The following is a 16,079-nucleotide window of genomic DNA, read 5'->3' on the forward strand; positions in this document are numbered from 1 at the left end:
GAAATGATTGGCATTTTGTGTTCAACTTGTTGTCAACTGACCATAATTTTTTGAGTTCTAGCTACAGGCCAGGCACTTTCTTAGCTGGGAGGATAACAGCAATAAAATTCAGGTAAGATTTGGCCTTTGGTTTTTTGGAAATTGGCTTATTTCACTTGGCATGATATTCTCCAATTCCATCCATTTATCTGCAAATAGCATAATTTGGGTATAAACTGAGGAATGAGATAACTGTATGAAAAGGTGGATCCATTCCAAGTTTTCTGAGGAATCTCCACACTGCTTTCCAGAGTGGTTGCACCAGTTTACGACTCACCAGCAATGTAAAAGTGTGCCTTTTCCCCCAAATCCCAAAAAACCAAAGGCCAAATGCTTTCCCTGATAAGTGGATGATGATATGTAATGGGGGTGGGGAGTGAGAGAAGAATGGAGGAACTTCAGGTTATGTAGAAGGAAATGAGAGGGAGGGGGGTTATGAAAAATGGTGGAATGAGACAGACATCATTACCCTGTGTGCATGTATGATTACACGAATGGTATGAATCTACATCGTGTCAACCATAGAAACAAAATGATGTATCCCATTTGTATACAATGAATCAAAATGTAGTCTGTAAAAAATAAAAAAAATAATAATAATTAAAAAAAATTCTGGTAAGAGACGTGTATATATATACGGGATCTTTATTCCTAGTGAAAGAGGACTGTCAAAAGTAAGAAAATTCCATGTCATTAAAAGTGCTGGAGAGGTCAGGGCAGGTGGGCCTCCTACTTTGGTAGGGTCTGGGAAAACTTCCCTGGAGAACTCACAGGGCAGCTGAAAGGGACCCTGCCACCCACTAGTGGAGATCTGGAGAAGTGCATTCCTTGCAGTGAGGAGATGGAGATGGAGTTGGAGAGAAAGTTGCCAGACTGGACAGAGATAAGGAAGGGTCAGCTTCTATAGTACCTTGTGGATTGTGGGTTTTCGATTTTATTCTGAATACAGTGGGAAACCCTGAAGGCTTTCAAGCAGGGAAATTATGGCTTCACCTGATTTATATTTGCCATGCTGCAATGAGAATGGATTGCAGAGGTGGAAAGGAAGCAGGGAGACCATGAGGAGCTACTGAAAGTTCATGCTTTCTTTTCCTCCCTCCCTCCTTTCCTTCTTTCTTCTTTTCCTTCTTTTCCTCCTCCTTCTTCTTCTCCTCTTGCTGAGTTTCTCAGGTTTCACTAAGTTACTGAGGCTGGCTCTGAACTCGTGATCCTCCTGCCTCAGCCTCCTGAGACACTTCGATTACAGGCATGAGTCACCATGCCTGGTCTCCTTTCTTTTTAAAATCTTAAGTGAAGACTTCAGGATGGGGGGTTGCTATAAGATCACATGAAGTAGAAAGAGATTCTAGGGACTGATGTGGGTCTGAGCACAAATCATGACCTTCCTTCCTCCACACTAGCTTGTCTAATGTTCTGTACTGGAATGGATGGCTCCATGCAGCCACCAAACCCCAAATCCGGTTTTCCAGGTACCGTCCTTTACTCATTCTCTCTCCAGTCTCACAGGGGTGCAGGGATGTGTATGGACAACAGACACCAAAGGGCTCCCTTGCTCTCATTTTCTGAGAGAGTTCAGTAAGTGGGGAGCACTGGAAAGAAAGGCGAGGAGGGAAGGGAGTGTCCTGTACCTCAGCTGCTGGTCCACCTTTCTGGCTGTGTTTCAGCCAGAAGTCCCTGCTCCTCTCATGGAAGCCCTTGTCATCTAACCCTCTCCTTTGGGGGTATAGTAACTGCTCTTTTCTCTGGGGCCATCAGGGATGGAGGTGGTTGTCAGTAACCCTCTGGGGATCTGCATGGTCACTGTGGCTTTCTTACCCTAGTCCAAATTTTTGTAAACAGTGCCTTTGTAAATTCTCTAGTTCTCCTAATGTGACCTTCCTCTTGGGACCCTGCCTGATAGGCCTGGCCATCATTCCTGAATCTTCCCTCACCATCTTTCTCTAACTACATTCTATACCATAGTATACCAAAGTGTAAATAAAATTCTTTACTCTTTTTATTTCAACCTCAGAAGTAGTATCCTAATTCAGTCCATTATAAGCTTTCACCTGGGTTTCTGAAAGTTTTCTAACTAATCTCCTCGACTTCAACCTTGTCTTTCTCTAGAAATTGTTTCCATTGTTGCTGAAGAATATTACTAAAATGAAAACCCAATCATACCATGTTTCCCTGTTTAAAGTCCTTTACTGGGTTCCCATTGCTTTTGGGATAAAGTGCTGACTTCCAAGTGAAGATTTCTAGGTCCTGCACTACCTGGTCTCTGCTTATGTCATGGCTCATTTTGCACATTGTGATCCAGCCTTCTGAACTTGTTTTAGGTCTCAAACTTTCTGTGCCATTTCTCACCTGTGGGCCTCATCCAACTTGCAGTCGGGAAGTGCCCAAAAGCAAGGAGACAGGGCAGAGGAGAGTCTGTGCCTTGCCCACAAGAGACTCTTGCCACCCAAGGAGGCTGTCTTAGTTTGAGTAACTCATCTTCCAGATTGGAACTGCCAGTTTGAGTCCAAAGGAGGCCCTCAACCTAAAAACAGAGTTCTGAGATGATCTAATAGTCTGACACAGACTTTTATCATATATAAGAGCTACATGACAGAATTCTTTGAGAAAACATGGAGACCTAGTATCCCTGTGCTATTTAATACAACAGCGACAAGTGACATGTAGCTACTGAGCACTTGAAAGTCCAGTTGAATTACTAGGGTAATTCAAGATGTGTTGTAAATGATGCACACCAGATTTCAAAGACTTAGAGTGAAAAAAAGAATTAAAAAAAAAATCTCATTAATAATTTTCAAATTGATTATATGTTGAAATGATATTATGTTGATGTGTTGGGTTAAATAAATCATTAAAATATTTCCACCTATTTCTTTTTAGTTTTTAACGTGGCTGCTAGACAATTTACAATTACATATATGGTGAACTGCTCTACACCTCTGAACTCTGCACCTCCAGGTGTGGTCAGTGAACTGGCATCATTAGCCTCACCTGTGTGCTTTAGAAATGCAGATCTCAGGTCCCACCCCAGATCTACTGAATCAGACACTGCAGTTTAATAAGATACCCAGGTGATTCACTTGTGCATTAATGTTGAGAAGGATCGCCGGGCTCCACATACGCTTGTATTCCCAGTGCCTCAGGAGGTTGAGGCAGGTGCATCTCAAATTCAAAGCCAGCCTCAGCAATTTACCAAGGCCCTGAGCAACTTAGTAAGACCCTGTCTCAAAATAAAAAATAAAATGGACTGGGGATTTGGCTCAATAGTTAAACAAAAACAAAAACAAAAAAAAAAAAAAAAGGAAAGAAAAAAGAGAAGTATTGGTCTAAGGAGCAAAGGTGTGAGGATAGAGCTTTGGTAACTCTTTCTGGATGCAAACATTTATTGACTCTCTTCCCTCAAAGACTGTAGGTGTGCTTTTTGCTGTAAGGAAAAAAGAAAAAGAGAAAAGCTAGAGTATTTTGTTGAATAAGAAATTCTTTAAGCCCAGGAATACATTCTCAGATCCCAATCAAGCATTTTAAGCACAGAGGATTGAGAGGAAGTAAATTTAATTAGTGAGGGTTTAAAAAATATTACACATGTATGAATTGGCCTGATCGGTTGAACTTTCAAGGGAAGAATCAAAACTCTTTTGGAACTCCAGTAAAACTTGAGATTCGGAGCAATCGAATCCAGATTGCAAGCACTATTACTGAGAATAGTTGGAGCCATTACAGTGCTAACAGAGTTGCCATCGTCCACAATTCTAGAAGGTCTGCACAGGAATACAGCATGAATGGCTAAGAAAACTCGCATGGAAGACCTAGAAAGAAGTGCATCAGGTTTCTATCTCTTCCTCTCTCACTACTTTGTGTTTTCAGCATTAAATAGCAAATAGTAAGTGCTACTTGTTGTTAATCTTTAAGCCAACGACTTCCCAAGGAAGCTGTGCAATTTCAGGAGTTTCTGTGGTCACTGCAACTGCTGTAGGAAAATACCCCAGCCTTTACAGACCATCACTTAAGGCAAACTGACAATACCAAATCCCTTCTAGGTAAAAGGACAGGGTTGTTGTATATCTTGTCTATTCTGAATACATTTTAAATTTTGTTTATTATATGTTGACTTTTATAGGTAACTGTACACATTTGCCAAATGAAACAGTGGGATAGTTTTGTAGTTCTTTGTCACCTTGACCCTTAGCAACATGTGCAAGTCTAGGCTCAAATTATTAAATAAGTAAAATATTTCCTTTAAATAATATATTCATATTACAGAAAGAGGTATATAATAGATACATTTTACAAAGATAACTGCTCTGGCATGATTTCTGTAATAGCAGGATCATTCCACTTCCTTTAAAGACCTCTGATGCTCTGGCCCAAAGCTTTTTCATAGACCTCAGGGCTCTCCTCTGATAGGATTCTCTAACTCCATTCTCTTTAAAATAGATGAACAATCACCATACCTGTCACTATAGCTGCAGGAACAGATATTTTGCTTTCTGAATGGTTTCAAACTTGCCCCAACTAGTGGGGCTGTGTTCTTCTTTCCATTTACCAATTGCTCAGGTATAGAGTTTCTAGGATAAACTCAAAGTGTGTTTTTTTTACTTTAATTAAATGTATTTCTACTTTTCCTCTTTCCAAAACATTCTGAGGCAATCATTAGCAAGGATAAATGCAAATAAATGGACATGGAAAGAACAAGGACAAATCAGTGGAAATTAGTGTACTGATGATAGCACCGATCATGTCTCAGATCCAAATTCCACTATGCAATTCCTGGAATCCAGGGAGGAAAGGCAAGCAGGCAGCATTATACAACTTAAAATCAGGAAAGAGGAAATTTGCCAGCTTCCCCCATAGAATCAAACTTTTCCTGGCAGTAAACTCCAAAAGAAATTCTCATGCAGAGATTAATTAAGGAGTATGGTGAGACATTGCAGATAAACAGATTAATAATAACAGCACCTTCCTCCTTAGGGATATGTAAAGATCAAATGAGGCAAAACATGCTAAGAATTGTGATTGGCACATAGTAAACTCAAATATTACCACCACCATCATCATAATTATATAAAATTCACAAATTACATAGTACTAGGCAATGTATTATTCATACTGCTTGTTTTATAGCAAATGCAGAAGTGGATTTCTTTGTTTTTTAAAAAAGTTCTAGCCAAGAGCACGGTGTTAATACAACAGTTATACAACAAGAGCCACAGCTACTGTGGTGCAGTATGGGGCTGTTTGATGTCCTTGGATAAATTTATTAGTTGCTTGCTAAGCGAGATAGGCAACTTTAGAGGCAAAATCCTATACTTACATGTGCAGAAAACTGCCGTCCCTTTAAAGACTGTTAGTGATCTATGCAGTTGTTCTTCATTTTTGTTTCAGCTAAAACTCTTTGGAGAAAGTTAGGAGGAACCTGTCAAGGTCACAGAGTCCAGTTCATTCTCTTGGGTAAACGAGGCTCATTATAATACTGAACTGAGCATGCCCAGAAATATTCGTGTCCACTGTCTTTCCTTTTTTAAACATGTGCTTTTTGATCTTGAGCTGCCTAAAATGTTTGCCATTTTTCCTTTTTGAACTATGATCTCAAATTGAGAATGCTCAAAAATGTATGCCTTAAATGGAGCATGCTCAGAAAATGCTCACCCTGACTGAATGTGCTTTCCTGAATATGTACAGGCTCTCTGAATAAAATCCCCATGCTTCCTTTCTTCAGGGAGAGCATTTTTTTTTTTTTTTAATAAACCCAGTGCTTTCCTCACTTGTGCTAATAGGTCTTTCTCCACTCTATCTCCTGATTGTGCTTTTTGGCTTTGCACTCACCAAGATGCAAATCCATTGCATTCAGTTACAAAATGACAGGACAGAGGAGATCTGGAGGAATAGGTGGATTGCATACCTTCTAGACCACCAATCTCAGATATGGTTCTTGGTCATCCAGTAAGCCACGAGGATCCATCAGATGAACAGTGAACTAACTCAAAATATCTAAGTTGTTGTGTTTTTTTGGTACCCAGGATTAAATCAGGAGCATTTAACCACTGAGCCACATCCCTGCCTCTTTTATATTTTTTATTTTTGAGGTAGGGTCTCACTAAGTTTCTTAGGGCCTCACTAAATTGCTGATGCTGGCCTTGAACCTGCAATCCTCCTGCCTTAGCCTCCCCACCTGCTGGGAATACAGGCGTGTGCCACTGTGCCCTGCTAAATCTAAGTTAAGTGGTAGTATGTTTATTAGTAGTAACTACTAAGTGAATTCTTGAGGGTTACCAAAATTTGGCACTCAAAAGCTTCACACTGACACTTCAATAGAATTTCCTGAGGATCCTAATTCAGTCTTATATCAAGAAGTCTGTCTACTCCACAGTGATAATGCTACAAGATCAGAGTGTGGGATGGCATGTTACTGGTCAATCATTAGCAGCATTCCAAATGTAGTAAGTTTTTAGTGGCAACTGTTCTTGGTTTTGTATTTTATTTTTGGTACTAGGGATTGGAGCCAGGAGTGCTTTACCACTGAGCTACATTCACAGTCCTTTTTAATTATTTATTTTTAAAAATTTGAAACAGTCTTGTTAAGTTGTTCAGGCTAGCCTCAAACTTGTGATCCTCCTGCCTCAGCCTCCTGAGAAACTGGGATTACAGGTGTGTGCCACCACATCTGACTATTCTTGATGTTTAAAGTATTAATTTTATTTTTCTTAAGATCGTTTGGTTAGTCCTTCAATAAGTTATGATGTATGTTTGCACGAACAGTATTGCTAAAGTTAATATCTGTATAATTCTTTCAGTATTCATCAGCTTTTTCACCACTGTGACTAAAAGCCCTGACAGGAACAATTGTAGAGGAGGAAAGGTTTATTTGGGGACTCACGGTTTTAGGGATCTCAGTCCACATACACCAGGCTCCATTCCTCAGGACTTAAGGTGAGCAGGGCATCGTGGTGAAAGAATGTGGCAGGGGGAAGCAGCTCACTTGACAATCAGAAAGCAGAGAGAGACCCCCACTTGCCAAACATACATATATACCCCAAAGCCATGCCCCTAATGACCCACCTCCGCCAGCCACCCCTCACCTGCCTCCAGTTACCACTCACTTAATCCCATTAGGGATTAATTCACTGATTGGCCTAAGGCTCTCACAACCCAGTCATTTCCCCTCTGCACCCTCATACATTGTCTCACACATGAGCTTTGGGGGGATACCTCATATCCAAACCATAGCACCCTTAAAATGTGCTTGTTTCAGTGTGTTATCCTCATGGAGTCCTTAGTTTTCTCTGACACTGACAGTCCTAGTGTGCGACTTAGCTTGTATCCCTAAGATTCAGAAGCTTCCTGAAGACTTCTCCAATGGACAAAAACAGAGTAAGAGTATCAACCCTGACGAGGCTCTTGCTTATGGTACAGCTGTCCAGTCATTCCATCCAGGAAGAAATCCGAAAATGTTCAAAATTGCTGCTTTGGGATGTCACTTTTCTTTTCCTTGGTACTGAAACTACTGATGGAGGCATGACTGACCTCGTCAAATGGAATGCTTACTATTCTTACCAAGCAGACACTGTCTTGTGGGGGCTCTGACCCAGGAAACAGATTCGGGATTCGGCAGGTGGAAGACCATACAAGACACAGTTAAGATAGAAGACCTGCTTTATTCAATGGTGGGAAGGCCATTAGCCAGCCCCCAACTTCAGTTTCAAGCCAGTTCCATTTTAGCCACTCCCCTTTGCCCATTTCCTTTGGCCTTTTTATATGCAGGCCAAACAAAGAAGGCACACTGCCAATATGTTACATAAGGTGGGGCATGCTCACAAGTTAATGTTTACGACCTCGAGTCCATACGCTGAGTCACAGTGTTTCTGACCTTGACTAACCATAACACAGCCAGCCCTGGCTACACTAAAAACATCGCCTGCTGGAAGTCTCAGGGAGGGAGACTAACTATAGCCATTTTGGGGCCTGCCTCGACACTGAGCTTTACTACCTACCCCAATGATCAGTCAGTGTGCTCATTCATGAGGCGAGTGTACCAAGACAAAGAATAATAACCAGTTTGGCAAGTTTGAACTCATAATCCTATCTCCAAGGTGTTCCTCAGATTGAAGTTCCTTTTGATATTGAAGTCAATGGCATCCTCATTGTCTTCTCATTGTCTTCTGCTGTGGATAAGAGGGCAGGACAAGAGAACAGGATTACTAACAACAAGAAAGGAAGCTGAGGAGTACAGAGCTGAAGTCGAGCAGCAGAGGGGCAAGGTGTCATCCCAGAATGTGTTGGAGTCTATTCCTTCAACATGAAAGCAACTGTAGAAGATGAGAAACTTCAAAGCAAGATCAATGATGAGGATCAAGTGAAGATTCTTGACAAGTGTAATGAAGTCATCAATGGGCTAGATAAGAATCAGATTGCAGGAAAGGAAGAATATGAACATCAGCAAAAAGCAGAACAAAGTCTGCCACTCCATCATTACAAGCTGTACCAGTGCAGCAGGCTACTCCCGGGAGCAGCTGGGGACTTCTCTGGTGGGGGAGCTGAGGAGCTCCTTCTGGCAGGGCTTCCTCAGAGCCCACCACTGGAGAGGTTGATTAAACCAACCCAAGTACAGAAGTAGCATCATTCCATATAGTAACACATTTAAGGATCCAAATTTATAGCAAACTCTGTGGCAGGATTTAAGTGGAGCTGCTCTAGTAAGTTCTTACTGGGTATTCTCAATACTTGAAAATGGAACACATACAGAGGGAAAGGAACTAACGTTACCCTTTGTTGGCACTGTGTTGTAAATGGAAAATGCAATGTCTTCAACAAAACTGTAATTAAAATTGAAAAAAAAAAAAGATTTACTAAATTTCCCCCAAAACCAAGATTAGCTCCAGAGCTCCTTTGGTCTCCCAGGAAGTAAGGCCATACAATCACATAATCCTCATGTTTACCAGTACAGCATTCTTGGAAATATTTATTTATTTCTTCCGTTCTTAATGGTGGGTTTCATGGGGAAACAAAAGAAGATATGCCTTGAAATCCCTGGTCAGTGCTTCCCAAAGCCTGGTCTCTATCAGAATCAGCTGCTGTGTTTGTTAAAATGTAGATTTGGAAGCATTGCTCCAGAATCACTGAATCACAGTTTCTAGGGAATTGACGGTGATTATTTGAACTCTCTGTGTGCTTATAGCTCTGTTCTGTAACCTCCTGTCACATTCATGGTAGATGACCTTATTTTCTGCTTCTCAGAGAAAATTGAAACCATCAGCTAGGGGCATTTTTCTGCTCTCCTGATCGCAAATCCCCTAACCTACCTTCACCCTTTGTCTTCCATCATCCAACTGTGCTCAGCATACCAACATCCTGCTTTCTCAGAAATTGTTTGCTATCAACAATTCAGTCTTTTCAATTACCGCTTCTCAAAAGGATCATTTCTGTAGGCAGGGAAATTTGTTCAAGAATCTGCTACTAAGCAATAAATACAAATCAAAAACACCTCCCTTTGTCCCATGCTCCTAAAGTTACCACCTTCTCTATTCTCTCCTAAATTAGGAGTTATGACGCATCTTTATTTCTTCATCAGACATTCATTCCCCAGCTCACTGTGATGTGCTTCTATCCCATAGCTCCATTCAAACAGCTCTTGCTAAGCCTACCACTGATCTTTTCATCACTAAGCCTCCTGGGCATTTTTCATTTCCCTGCTTTCTCTACTAGGTCTTAGAACTTGACTTCACAGGATTCTTCCCTGGAAACATTCTCTTTCACTGATTTCCAAGATACCCATGTTCCCCTACTTTTCTCCCTATCTCTTTAGACACAGCCCAACTCCCCTTTTACCCATCTATTAAAACTTGACGTTGATTCCCCAATACTATCACACTTCATTCATGCCCACAGCATCAACTGCCATCTATAATTGACTCACAAGTTGATATCCTCAGACTTTTCCCTGAGCTGTAGATCTGCATATCCAAACTGCTTTCTTGGTATCTGTTTTGACATCTCAAAGTAATCTTCCTCCCAGAAAATAGCTAGACTTATTTCCCCACATCTCTTTGAGTGAGGTGGCCATATGACAGTTTTGTTCAAAGAATGTGGTCAAAAAGGATACATACCACTTCCAGGCCTGACCCAGAGAAATTTCCCATGAGCAAACATTTCCTTTTCCCCCTATATGCCCCTTCAATAAAGAGAGTCTACAGACTAAGAAGGAAGAGCCACTGAGGAAGCTGCCCCATGACCAGAAACATCCCATGGGACTTAACATGAGATATAAAAGAGGTGTGTGGGAACTCTTCATCCCTTTTGCTCAAATGATGTGAGGACACAATATTCGTCCCCTTGGAGGGTGCGGTAACAGAGCAATATCATGGAAACACCATGTCCTGGCCAGAAGCTAGACCACAGCACCTTAATCTTGGACTTCTCAGCCTCTAGAACTGTGAAATAAATTTCTATTTATAAATGAAAAAAAAGTAATCTTACCTTCAACATGTTTCAGATCAAACTCATATTTCACCCTCCGTAGAACCTGCTATCCAGTGCTCCTGGTTTCAATTAATGGTACCATCATTCAAGTAGCTATACAACCAATGGTAAGCTCCTTGTTACCCACACCCAGTGCAGCCCACCAAGTAAATATTTCTCATGTAGTTTCCAAATACTTCTCAGATCCATTCACTTCTTTCTCTATTTGCACCCACTAATTTAGCCAAGACTCCCATCTCTTCTTAATTGAACAATAGCAGTTGCTTCCTAATTGGTCTTCCAGTGTCCAGAGTGATTTTCAGAATCTTCTGGTGATTTCCTTTACTCCAAGACAAAAGTCCAAAATCCTTATCATGGCCCACATGGCTCTCCACATCCTTTCCTTCCCTCTTTTTCAGCTTCACCTCCTCGCACTCTTTTCTCCCTCTTCCATCCAGGCACATTGGTCATGTTTCTTCAGGACCTTGACAATGCTATTGTCCTGTGTTAGCTTTTTTGTTGTTGTGATCAAAGGACCTGAAAAGAAAAATTTTAAAGGAGGAAAAGTTTATTTGGGGGTTGATGGTTTCAAGGTCTCAGGGCTCTGTTCCTTGGGGCTCGAGGTGAGGCAGAACTTCATAGGCAGGTCCCCCATGACCCTCCTCCCCCAGCCACACCCTACCCACCTTCTGTTAGCACTCAGTTAATGGTAACGGAATTAATCAGGGGATTAATTCACTGACTGGGTTAGGACTCTCATAGCCAATCATTGTACCTCCACGCCTTCTTGCATTGTCTCACACATGAGTTTTTGGGGGACACCACACATCCAAACCATAACATGTTCCTCTTGTCACAGACCTTTCCTCATGATCTTCTCTGTGCCTTCTCTTTCCCTCTTCTGGTAAGCTCTCTCTTCCTCACTCATCCTCAGGGTCTCAGTTTCTCAGAGAAGACATCCCTGACTAAAACCTAGGTCTAATACCCTTGTTGCAGACTCTGATGAAAGGGGCTTACTTCCTGTAAAGTCCTCATTTCAGTTTTTAGTTCTATTTTTATTCATGGGGTTATTTGGTTAGTATTTCTTTCCATTTGCCTGAATGCAGCTCTTCAGTGGGAACCACGACTGGTATTGTCCCTGTTGCACAGGGTCCTGGGGCATTGCAGAAAACAGGAATGAATTAAAAAGAGGAGCCCTCTGACCTGAAAGAATCTCCATGTTCCTTGTCATGGTGTAAAAAAATTAGAGTCCCCCTTGTAAAAAGAAAAAGGTAGAGACCCTCTGATATAAACAAATATATCTAGTTAAGATTGACCAAACCAAAATGGGTATGAATAAAATCATTGATTTGTGTTGACTGTGGTAAATACAAGGACTTTACCTGAGATAAAATAGTGTGGCCATGAGTTAAGGACATTGTGACTATTTTTGTGAAGCAACCCATCCCTCTGGAGGGCCCCGAAGTTGCCAGTTTCCGATATGGATAACTCCCCCCGCTTAGCCCGCCCTGCTAACCCACCAGGTGCAGCCTAAAATACATAAACTAACATTTGCTGTTTGTATTCCATGAAAAAAGAAAAAAAGAAAGACCCCTATTGTGAGCCTGCCAAGACTTTTTTGTGTGTATGATTTTTCACTTTAAAAAATCAGCTTGCCGAACTCACTGCCACTACTGCTTCTTCCTACTTGGAGTGGCGGTCCTGATGTGTCAGCCTATTTTTGTTCCTCTTTCCCCAAAATAAACTTTTTCTTACTTTAGTCTCTGGTGGTCTCACCACACATCGATAACCGGATCCCACAACAAGGGGACCACTGGAAATTATTTCTAGGGCATCAAAGCACTGACATTGTCCTGCTTCCGTCTAAATGAGTCATCTCCTTTAAGGTATATTTTCCGAGATTTAGTAAATGTTTATCTAAAGAGTGGGTTTTGGGAAATGTCACAATTAGCTCTGTTCTCATTGTATAGCCAAGAAAGAGCATCCAGAGATCCTGTACCCCGTGTCTCAACCACTCCCCAGATGCTTCATGATATCTCCTGGAACTCAGGATTGTTATCTAAAAAGGGATAAATTTGGGGAGAGTTGCGCTTTATAGTTGTTCTTCTTTGTTCGTTGTAAAAATTTATATATACTACTTCTACTGCTTTTGTTTTATTGTTCAGCTTTCTTCCTCCTGTCTCTCTCTCATTGCCCACATAAACAGCCTTGCTCTGGTATATAGACTCTTTTCCTTCCTTGAATACAAATCTAAGTTGAACATAAGGGGAAAGCTGTAAATAATTGAAATAGTCATAAAACTTGGTTGAGTGTTAGGATTGTATAAAAATAAAGCATCTTCCCATAACTTGCTCTGGGAATGGTTTTAGCATTCAGGAAAAGCAATTCCATCCGAACTGGACATAGTTTAAGACGGGGCCTCCCTGGAGTCCGCAGCTGTGACATGTGTCTTAGAATCCAGAAAGTGGAAATTTAACACTCCTGTTCTGATTTTTGCAAACTTTTATGAAGGAAGATAAAAACTGGGGCAGGGAGAAGACTGGGGAGAGCAAGCTTCTTTGTGTCAGAGGGATAAGGTTGAAAGGTTGGCACAAAACACTGGGGGGGGGGCCCAGACAGAGCAAGATGGGGGAATTGGGTCATAACCCCACCTCCCTCCATCTTCTCCTATTGCTCCTTTTCCTCTAGTGGAGCTGAACCTGGGGCCTTGCTCCCAAACAAGGGAGCTCATGCTCAGTCCTTTGGGGTTCTTTCTTAACCTAGTGAACCTGTGTGTTAGGAACCCCTCCACCCACCTGCTTTTAATTCTTCCTCTTCTGTTGAAACCCCTTGTCATCAACTTTCCAACTTGCTTTCTGTTTTGGTTTGGCCTGGCCCAGCAGTCCCATGGCCCACGGGCACTACAATCACTGATGTGCTGGTTAGCATGCAGATCCCTTGGCCTAGGGTGTGATCTACCAGCTCAGGCTCTCGCGGGATGAGGCTAGGAATCCAGACCTGACAAGCCCATTTGGGTTTGAAAATCACTGACTTGGTTCTTCAAGTTTTCAGCTTCTCAGTTCCTGTGATTGGTTCTGAGTTCACTTTCTTTCCTGTCTAGTAAGTCTGTGGGCAACATTTTGGATAATGTTCATTTTGGCCCCAGGACAACCTCAACTTGCATATTTTTGGGGACAGCTGACAGGTCCTGTCTCCCCAACCCTGTGCCTCTAGAACCTAGGTGAACCTGTCTTGGGGGCAGGTCATGGATCCCTAAGTTACTTATTGTAAAACTAAGCTATTAACTTTCCAAGTGACATTTTTTCTTTCTAAAATAAGGCTTTATTTTTCCAAAGAAATGCATATCTAGGGAATTTTATATACCCAAGATTAAATGTGCCAAAATTAATTTCAGGGGGGAATTCTTGATGAGTGTTCCTCAAATCACGGTTAGAACCTGGCTGCACATCCTGCCTAATTATAGGAATGCCTACAGAGACGATGAGGACAATGCACCCTTTGAAATATTTTTGATGATCTAGTAGAGCTATGGAAATGCTTCTGGAAATAGCACCTCCTGAACTCCCTCCCTGGCGGTGTGTTTGGGGAGGTCATGCTGGCCTGGGTACTCTACCTTAAAGAGAAGGATGGAGGTCCAGAGATATGAAGAGTAAAGGAGACTGCAGAGAGTCTTGCTGAAGACCTTGGTCTTTGGAATTGCCCAAGGAATCTCTCTATAAGTTTCAGTTCTGGAAATGGGAACTCAGATAAATTGCTTCAGTCATGCCCCATTGTTCTCAGATTGAATGAGGGACAACAATAATACTGACTTCATGGTAAGTGAGAATTGGGCTTGATAATTTACCTGAAGTTCTTGGCATGGAAGATCTGAATCATAATACCTGTGGTCATCATAGGGGTCTAACATTGGAGGTGGGAAACGGGAACGAAGCCTTCTGTTCTTCCACTTTGGGGGCTTCAGGCTTTCCTGGAGTGCACTAATACACACTCTGCTTTCACTAACATGTCCATTTCCTCCATCAAAGACCTTGGTGATATCTTACTCTGTGGCCCTTCTCCCCTCCTATTTTGTATACAGATGCAATCCAGGCAATGAGAACATGCAGGGCCAAAGCCTGAGGGGAACATAGAGGGTTATCTACCCAGAGTACAGCTGGGGTGGCTCTGAGTTCACTGCATGCTGTAAATCACCTCAATGTCACCTTCTCCTCAGCTGCTTAGGTGCTGGAACTAATGTGGGATCCCTGCTCTGAGAACCATTTCAATTTGGGAAAGTGAATGGGAGTGAATTGGGGCACAGGGGATGAAGGGAAGGCATGAGTGGGTCTATGGGATGGGAGAAGAGGGATTTGGAGAGATGGGCAAAGGGAATTTTTGAATAGGGAAGAGTGAGTTCTCATTACCATACTGTCCTGGGCACTTTGGCTGCCGTAATAGACTGCCACAGACTGGGTGGCTTAAACAACAGGAATGTATTTCTCATAGTTCTGGAGGAGAGACTGGAAGTCCAAGATTAGGGAGCCAGCATGGCCAGTTTATGATGAGGGCCCTTCTTCTGGTTTGCAGATAGTGGTCTGTTTACCTTGCAGAGAGAGAAGAAAGCTCTCTCGGGTCTCTTCTTACAAGGACACTTATACCATCACAAGCGTATCCCATCCTCCCTGATGGCCTAATTACCTCCCCAAAGTCCCATTTCCTTTGGGAGTTAGGATTTCATCATGTGAAGTTGGTAGGACACACACATGCAGTCCTTAACACACAGTGGGGATAAAACCTGGAGATTTCAGGGGGTAGAGTGTTAGGAGAGGGTTTTCTGAAACGGGAGTGGTGTCCAATTAAAGAGTGGAGAACAAACAGAAACTGGAGCAAAAAGGAAGGAAGGAAGGTAGATAGGAAAGAAAGAAAGGAGACATGCACACAATGCAGAGAACCTGGGGTTAAATCTGAATGAAAACCTACGAAGTCAGCGGAGTAAGCACCACTAACATGCATGGGACGGATGGGCCCATGTGTTCATGTCATTGCTCAGGTCCTTTTGTCACTTTTTCTTAATTACCAATCTTATCTCCTTGCAAGCTGCCCTGCTTGAGAAAAACCAGGACCAATGGCTTTATATTTTCACCCTTTATGTTGAAATTGGTGCTTGTGAGAAATGAAGGCCCAGGCCTCTTTCCCCTCCTTTGTTTTCCTGAAGTGGGCAGAAAAAAATGACGGTGTCTCAAAGCATCGACTGTGGGAGTCAGGGAAGCAAGTTTTATAATCACATGCTTCCTTCACCACTGTGCCCCCTCCTCACCCGCCTCTACTTGGGCATGACTGAAATACTGCTCTCAGGCTCCAGAACTGAGGACATCCACCTCCTCACCTATGCTCTGTTTACAAAAGTGATCTGAGCCAGCCAGGTGTGACTCCCAAGGCTGAGCACCTTCAGTTGTATGCAGGCCCCATGAAAATGTCTGCATTTGCAGGAGAATGTCTGCGCCCCACGTCTTGTATTATTTGTCAATCTATAACTAGGGTATAGTCTTTCCTCAGCTAACCAGTACTCTTCTTTCCATGGAGAAGAGTGAGCATACTCCCTCATGACTTTG

At 42.2% G+C, this 16,079-nt stretch overlaps 1 pseudogene; it reads left to right on the plus strand.

The window, feature by feature from the left end:
* Positions 1-1,462: 1,462 nt before the first annotated feature.
* Positions 1,463-8,647, plus strand: LOC124962848 (heat shock cognate 71 kDa protein-like; annotated as a pseudogene).
* The last annotated feature ends 7,432 nt before the right edge of the window (positions 8,648-16,079 follow it).

The sequence above is a fragment of the Sciurus carolinensis genome, chromosome 13 (assembly GCF_902686445.1).
Source record: "Sciurus carolinensis chromosome 13, mSciCar1.2, whole genome shotgun sequence".
Lineage (NCBI taxonomy): Eukaryota > Metazoa > Chordata > Mammalia > Rodentia > Sciuridae > Sciurus > Sciurus carolinensis.